Raw genomic sequence first — 7,077 nt, 5'->3', positions numbered from 1 at the left:
CTTTTTTTAAAATTTATTTTCTTTTTATTTGTGTGTGTGTGTGTGTGTGTGTGTGTGTGTGTGTGTGTGTGTGTGTGTGTGTGTGTTCAGGGTATGAAGCACATGAGTTTGTGAAGCATAAGGTGAGAAGTGTGGAGCTGTGAGGCACATGTGGAGTATGAGGTGTGCATGGGATGTGAGGAGTGTGGGACTGTGGGGTGTGAACTGAGTGTGGAATCGGTGAACACATAGGCTCACACTGCTCTGTGGGCCTGACCCTGACCTGTGAGGGAGGACCTGACCTATAAGGGAAGACCCATTGTTTTAGTCGCTCATCCCAGCCCCAGACCACTCTTCTTCCTGTAAGTTCCCTCTCCACGGTCCCTGGCTTCCAACAGGCAAACTTCCAAAGAGCAGGAACTTGGGATGGGGACAGGAACCATGTGTCATTTGTGGGGGCACAGACATCGTCAGCGCCTCCTCTATGCTTCATCCCATCCTCTGGAAGACCAAGTAACCCAGGCCCTGGCCCAGGCAGGCTAGCAGCTGGATAGTCTAAGAACAGATCGTGCACAATCATTGTCCTCTCCACCTGGTGGTCATCAGTCATCAACACACTCAGTTTAGGGGAGGGACTGGCTTCCGGAGGGCACCAGCAAATGCTGAGCCAGATGTGTGAGAGCGGGACAAGGGCCCTAGACCCCCAGGATTTCAGAGCCGTGGGCAGAGCGGCTGCTCTGGGCTTCTCTATGCTTGTCCCCACAGGAGAGAAATATACTTCCACACAGATGGCAAGACCTTCTTGCTGCTCTTGGGAATCTGCATTTCATACCACTTACTGGCTCCCAGACTCCTCAGCCCTGAGGGTCAGAGAAGCCTCTTGGGGGTCTGGCTGCTACAGCTCAAAGTCTAGGGGGGGGACACAGAAGGTCAGGTACAGGCCTTGACGTGCCCAGCATACTCAAGGTGACAAAGATCTATCCAGGGTTAAGGGGTCTAGACTGGTTGAAATCCTAGTCCTCCCACCTACTGGTGACCTGTCAAGATATAGCAACTCCCCAGACTGCCATCTTAGGCCTGTGGAAAAGGTGTGACAAAGCCGTGCTGTTGAAGGCAGAAAGACTTGAGGTAGTCCCTCCCCAGTATGACTGACACACGCACACACACAGGAAGAATGCATGTGAAGATCAGGGCGCTTCTTCTATAGGCAAGGACACCACACGGCAGCAACCACCAGATTCTGGGGAGAAACCTAGAACAGATTCTCCCTCAGGCCTAGGAGGCGACAGCCCACAGAAACCTTGATCTTGAACTTGCAGCCTGAAGCACTGTGAGGCACACCTTTCTAGTGTTCAAGGCCCTGAGCTCTGTCTCAGCAGCCTTAGCAGATTCACCCAATGTTTAATGAACCAGAGTTGGGAAAATGCTCTGCATTACCTGATGTGTGTCCAGCCCTCTCCCAGGGCCCACATGCGATGGGGGGTTTCCCCTCCCAGATCCACATGCAATAGGAATGTCCTCTCCCTATGCCCACACGCAGCAGGGTGCAGTCACTCACTGGTCATTGAAGAGGCTGAAGACCTAAGGTATCCACTTTTAAAAAATAATCAGGAAACTTCTAGGAATGGGATGACACATTCTGGGAGCAGTGGCCCTCCTGCGTGAAGTGCAATCGAAGGGCTGATCTTGTTAAGATGGATCAGTGGAGCCCATTTCTTCTTGGGATACTGGGGCAAGAGTTTGAGTTTAAGCATTGTTAGAACACTGTTAATGAAATTGTCAAGCTACTGTTAATAATAAGCTTTTAATTATAAATACTCTTAATTTTTTATTTCTTTATGTATATGAGTGTTTTGCCTGCATGTATGTAAGTCTACCACATGTGTGCAGTGCTCACAGAGACCAGAAAACAGTGTCACATCCCTTAGAACTGGAGTTATGGATGGTTGCTTAGCCACCATGTGGGTGCTGGGAACTGAACCCATACCTTCTACAGGAGTGGTCAGTGTTCTTAACCACTGAGCCATGGCCTCTTCAGCCCCCAAGTAACCATCATTTTTTTTTGTCTTTTTGAGAGAGGGTCTCCCTGTAGCTGCAGCTGGCCTGGATTCACTATGGCGACCAGGCTGGCCTCAAATGCACAGAGATCCACCTGCCTCTGCCTCCCGAGTGCTGAGAATAAAGGTGTGCACCACCACGCCCGGTGTAAGCACCATTTTAATGTTTATTTTTCCTTTAAGCAAGCTGAGATGTTGGGGTACAGAGTGATTTGACTCCGAAACTGACACTCCCTGTGGTACCCTGGCTGTCCTGAGCAAAAGATTACCAATCAAGCAGGCATCTGGACTGCCTTCAGGCAAATACTTTAAATACTCCCTGGACACCTTGAGGAAGCGACACAGTAATCACAACTGCCGAAGAACAGCTCCAGAAGGCACCGTTCTAGCTATGACTGCTTCAGTTTGTACTGGACTTTTTGCCTTCATAGCCTGGGTGAACTCTACATGACCCCTCAGCCATTTTCACCCAGGCCAGAGAGGGTAGAGTAGGAGGTAGGTGAGGGGGTGCACGTACCCAAGTGGCATAGCAGAAGGCCTGTGATTGGTACAAAGACCCTCCTTTGTTTGCATAAAGGTTTCCCATGATTGGTGTCAACATCTTCACCATAATCCCTCCCTGGCTATGTAAGCAGACTGTTTAGTTCACTTTCCCTACCAGCCCGGAGTCACCTTCCTGTGTGGCCTCTGGTGTTGCAACATTAGGTCCAACCAAAGGCGTCTTTTGAGTGGTCACTTGTTGCCTACTTTTCACCCGTATCATTGAAAGAGTGGGCTGAGCTGATAACACAGAGGCAGCAGCTGGGGGACAGCAGTGGCAGTAACAGTGGTGATCACCATAGGGCTGAGGGTCCCAGCACCGGAGGTCTGCATAAGCGCCGTGATAGTAGGCAGAGCCACCTGCTGCTGCTTGCTGATGTGTGCTACTGCCATTCCTTGTTGCTGGAAGCCCAGGATTACAATAGCTGCCGATGCCCAGGCTGCTGATGGCTGAAGCCCAGAGCAATAAACCTTTAATCTGAGTGGCTAGAGCCATGGGGCTTTAGGTCTGCAGCTCTCAGGGCTTGGGACTCTAAGATTCTAGGTCCAGTAGTTCTATCCCTAGGTCTTGGGCACTCAAGGGCCAGAAACAGCCAGCACTGAAAGAGCCTTTCCTCAATTACTCCTATCTAGATGGAGCAAAAGGAGCCCAGTGGTGCAAGCCCAGTCTCAATGCCTACACTGAAATTCTCTGCATTATTGATTTACTTGTCTTCTCCCCCATACACCTCTCCCGGAGTCCCCCAGGGCCACCTCTGTCACCCTGTCCTATGTGCTGCATACCTTCTATAGCTTGCCCGGCTCCTTGCTAACTAGGCTGAGCCTCAGCCTCAACCAAGTGCCAAGACCACAGAAAATGAACAGAACCCAGCTTCTGATTCTTGCTAGTAACTTTTTTTTTTTTTGGTCTTTTTTTTTTTTGAGACAAGATCTTCCTATAGCCCCAGCTGGCCTGGAGCTCACTATGTAGACCAGGCTGGCCTTGAACTCAGAGATTTGCCTGCCTCTGCCTCCCAAGTGCTGGGATAAAAGGCATGGACCACTTCTCCTGGTGTAACTGTGCTTTTACAACTGGGGAGTCAACATCTTCCCCACAGCCTGTTTCCCAGGTTCCCCAAGTTGTCTTCTAAGCTTCACACACACACACACACACACACACACACACACACACCCCTAATAAACATTAAAAGAAAGGACCCCCCCCTTGCTAGGTAGAGTCGGAAGCTGGGGTTCGAATCCTGGCTCCATGTTTTATCAGCCACACGCCTTCATTTCTATTTCTGCAATTGTTTCTCACAGAGAAGAGAAAGCCAACGCCCATACCTAACAGTGAAAGTAAAGAGCTAAAGGCCTCGGAACAGTGCCAGCGCCTACTCAATGGCTGTTACACGGCGCTGTCATCACTCTGGGCCCTGTTGCTGTTGCCTCCCCTCCTCTGTTCCCTTCGGCATCTGAGCATGGGATCCCAGCTGCACGGGGACATCATTATTAGCTCCATGCATAAAATCACAAGCAACAGAATTTTCTTGCCAGCCTGCTCTGCTCCTCTAGGCTCACTCCACTCCACACTGGAGCAGGTGCCAGAGGCTGACAGAGACACCTACCCAACTGCTGGGGTTAAACACCATCAGGAGCATCCAAGCCATCCCAGCTCCTTGGTGTCCAGTTTGAAGGGTAAATGCACATTGTAGGAGCTCAGCAAAGGCACTAAATAAGACTGTGTGATGGGTTGGCCCAGGTGGGCTCTAGACACAGCTATTGTCACTGACTCCTGCTGGGCACTGAATGCTGAGATGAGATGGTGGGAGGGGGAACTCTTAGAACGTGTGGGCAGTCTTTCTGATGAGAAAAGGGCATCCACCTCCTTCCAAGATTATAGATCAGGCTGCTGGGCCACTGGAAGCTTAGAGGAAGACAGTGTCTCCTTCTTTGCCTCCTCACCCCACTTCACAGATGAGGAGACTGGGGCTTCAAGGAGCCAGGTGAGACTGATCTGGGAAAGACAATTCCCTGGGCCCTGGGTGAGGCTGGTGGCAACTAATATGACAGAACTAAGAGGAGGAGGAGGAGGAGGAGGAGGACCCTGAGCTTCCCTTCAGTATGTGTCACACCCCCAGGAATCCCACAGTCAAGGATGAAGGTCACACCTTAAATCTTCATCCCCTAAAACTTGCACAGGTGCTTGGGGGGAGGTGTGGCTAAGAAGCAAGAGCCCAGGAAGGGTGAGGAGGGAACAAGCGAGTCCAGGTCAGCCGTTGCCCCGAGCAGTAACACCAAGACAGCAGAGTGGCAGGCACCAGCAGCAGGCAGCAAGTCGGGGGCTTCCACACATGCCTGCTGTGCCTGGACCACCTGGTCACAGCTCTTTCCCCACCTGTCTTCCCACAGCCAGCTCTCCTCTTCTACCTATGCCACATGCACTTATCTCTTTCATCATTGTGACAGTTCTGGTATCCCCAGGATGGGGAAACTGAGGCACAGAGCAGCTTTAGTGTCTATCCAGGGTCATAGCTGATAGGGGCCAGAGTGAGAATGTCACACAGGCTACCCAGCTCCAGAGGGCTGGAACCTCTGCCCCATCCTGTCCTAGGGGTCCCTAAGGGCTTGCAAGCGTGAACGGTGGCTGTTTTCCTCTGCTTGGTCACTCTTTACCTTCCTTGCCCATCACCAACCATTGTAAATGAGTGTCGAATGGATGAATGGATGGATGAATGAACGAATGAACTACTCGGCTTGCTGAAGTGCTTCCAAGTCTCACTGAATTCAGGCTGAGCATCCCTAAGGCCCCTCAAGCCCCCCCCTCCCATAGAGTCCCCCCTGTGCTTCTTTTTTAAATTTTTTTTATTTTATGTGTATTAGTATATTGCCTGCGTATGTGTAAATGCACCTGTGTCATGGTGGGACTGGGAATCGAACCTGGATCCTCTGCAAGAACAGCCAGGTGTACTTAACAGCTGAGTCATCTCTCCGACCCCATCCAGTGTGCTTCTTAACAAGGCCTTGTGGAGAACAGGCTGGTAAATGTGGGCTACTTATCTGTGCCTCCACCGTCACTCTCTCGTCCTGAGGCTGAGGCCTTTGCAGACACTCCCACCCCAGGGCCAGTCCCCCACATACCCATGCCTGTGTAGGTACCTACATTGAAGCCAGGTGCCCAGAGGGACAGAGAAAGTGGCCTTTTCACCAGCTGCTCCCTCCCCTCAGTGCCCTGGCTTCCTGGAATCAAGGGTGCCTCCTGACATCCTGCACCCCAGCTCAAGCTGCCTGGTTTCCTGCTTTGCTTTCACAGGGCCCCCAACTGGGCGTGTCACATCCCTGGTGTCAGAAAATGTCAGCAGAGGGGCTGTCCCGGGGCTGTCTCAGGGGCCCGCTTCGAGTTGGTAGTGAGTTTTATCAGCACCCCACCCCCATCAAACTCAATGTGTCAAGGGACATGGTAACATCCTCTTAGGGCCTTCTGTCCCCAACTGAGAAACTGGACTCAGCATATGTCAACCCTGCCTCAGTAGGTCCCTGTGAGACGATCTGAAATACTTGCTTTAAAGGACATGAGAACTGGGCCTGTGGGACTGTCACAGATCACCAGGGTTCAAATCCTTTCTCCCTGGTATTCTGGCTATGTAATCTGGGACAAGTTACCAAATCTCTCTGAGCCCTAGTTTATCAAATGAGCTGAGAGGTACCCTCTTCAGGCACTGGTGTAAGGATCAAGCACACTAATAATGGGATGCTTAGAGCAGAGACCATTGAAAAGGAGTGGTGGCAACTCAGGAGGAGGAGCTCACAGAAATAGGAGTGCTTGAGTGAGTGCTGAGGAATGTATAAGAGTCTGAGAGTGGATTGTTTGGGTGTAGGACTATTTCAATCCCAGGGATTAGCACGTGACAAGGAAATGAGTTATTTCTAGTTCCTGTCTGTCGCTACCGCCACCCCCCCCAGCCTCCGACTCTGAAAGTAGAACACATGACCCAGATCCAAGTGGTACCTTGAACTGCAGACTGTAATGGCAGTGAGAGCACTTAGGAACAGTCCAGTCTGGCTACCCAGTGCCCCAGGGGCAGGGGAGCTGATGAGAGCTCCCCAGGGTCCCCTAGTCAGGGACAATAACATTTAAGCATCCATCTGGTGACATCAGAACATCCTGATGACAACAGAGAGTCTTTGGAAACAAAGTAGGGTATAATGTGGCCACATGTGGCTCTTAACGAGACTAGAATGTGGGGTGTGGGGGGCAAGGTGGAAGGATTTGTTCTCAGCCTGTGACCCATGGGCTGCATGCAGGGGTTACGATGAATACAAACCAACACAACACTGTAAACTTAAAACATCATGAGACAGAAGACCAGGGTTTGATTCCCAGCACCCACATAGCAGCTAACAACTCCATAACTCCAGTTCCAGAGGATCTGACAGCCTCTTCTGTCCTCTGCAGGCATTGCACGACATGGGTGCATTTACCTATATGCAGGCAATACATGCATACACATAAAATAAAAATAAT

This window comes from Nannospalax galili, unplaced genomic scaffold (assembly GCF_000622305.1).
Source record: "Nannospalax galili isolate Female #2095 unplaced genomic scaffold, S.galili_v1.0 scaffold445, whole genome shotgun sequence".
Classification (NCBI taxonomy): Eukaryota; Metazoa; Chordata; class Mammalia; order Rodentia; family Spalacidae; genus Nannospalax; species Nannospalax galili.
Note: the sequence above shows the minus strand (reverse complement) of the source record.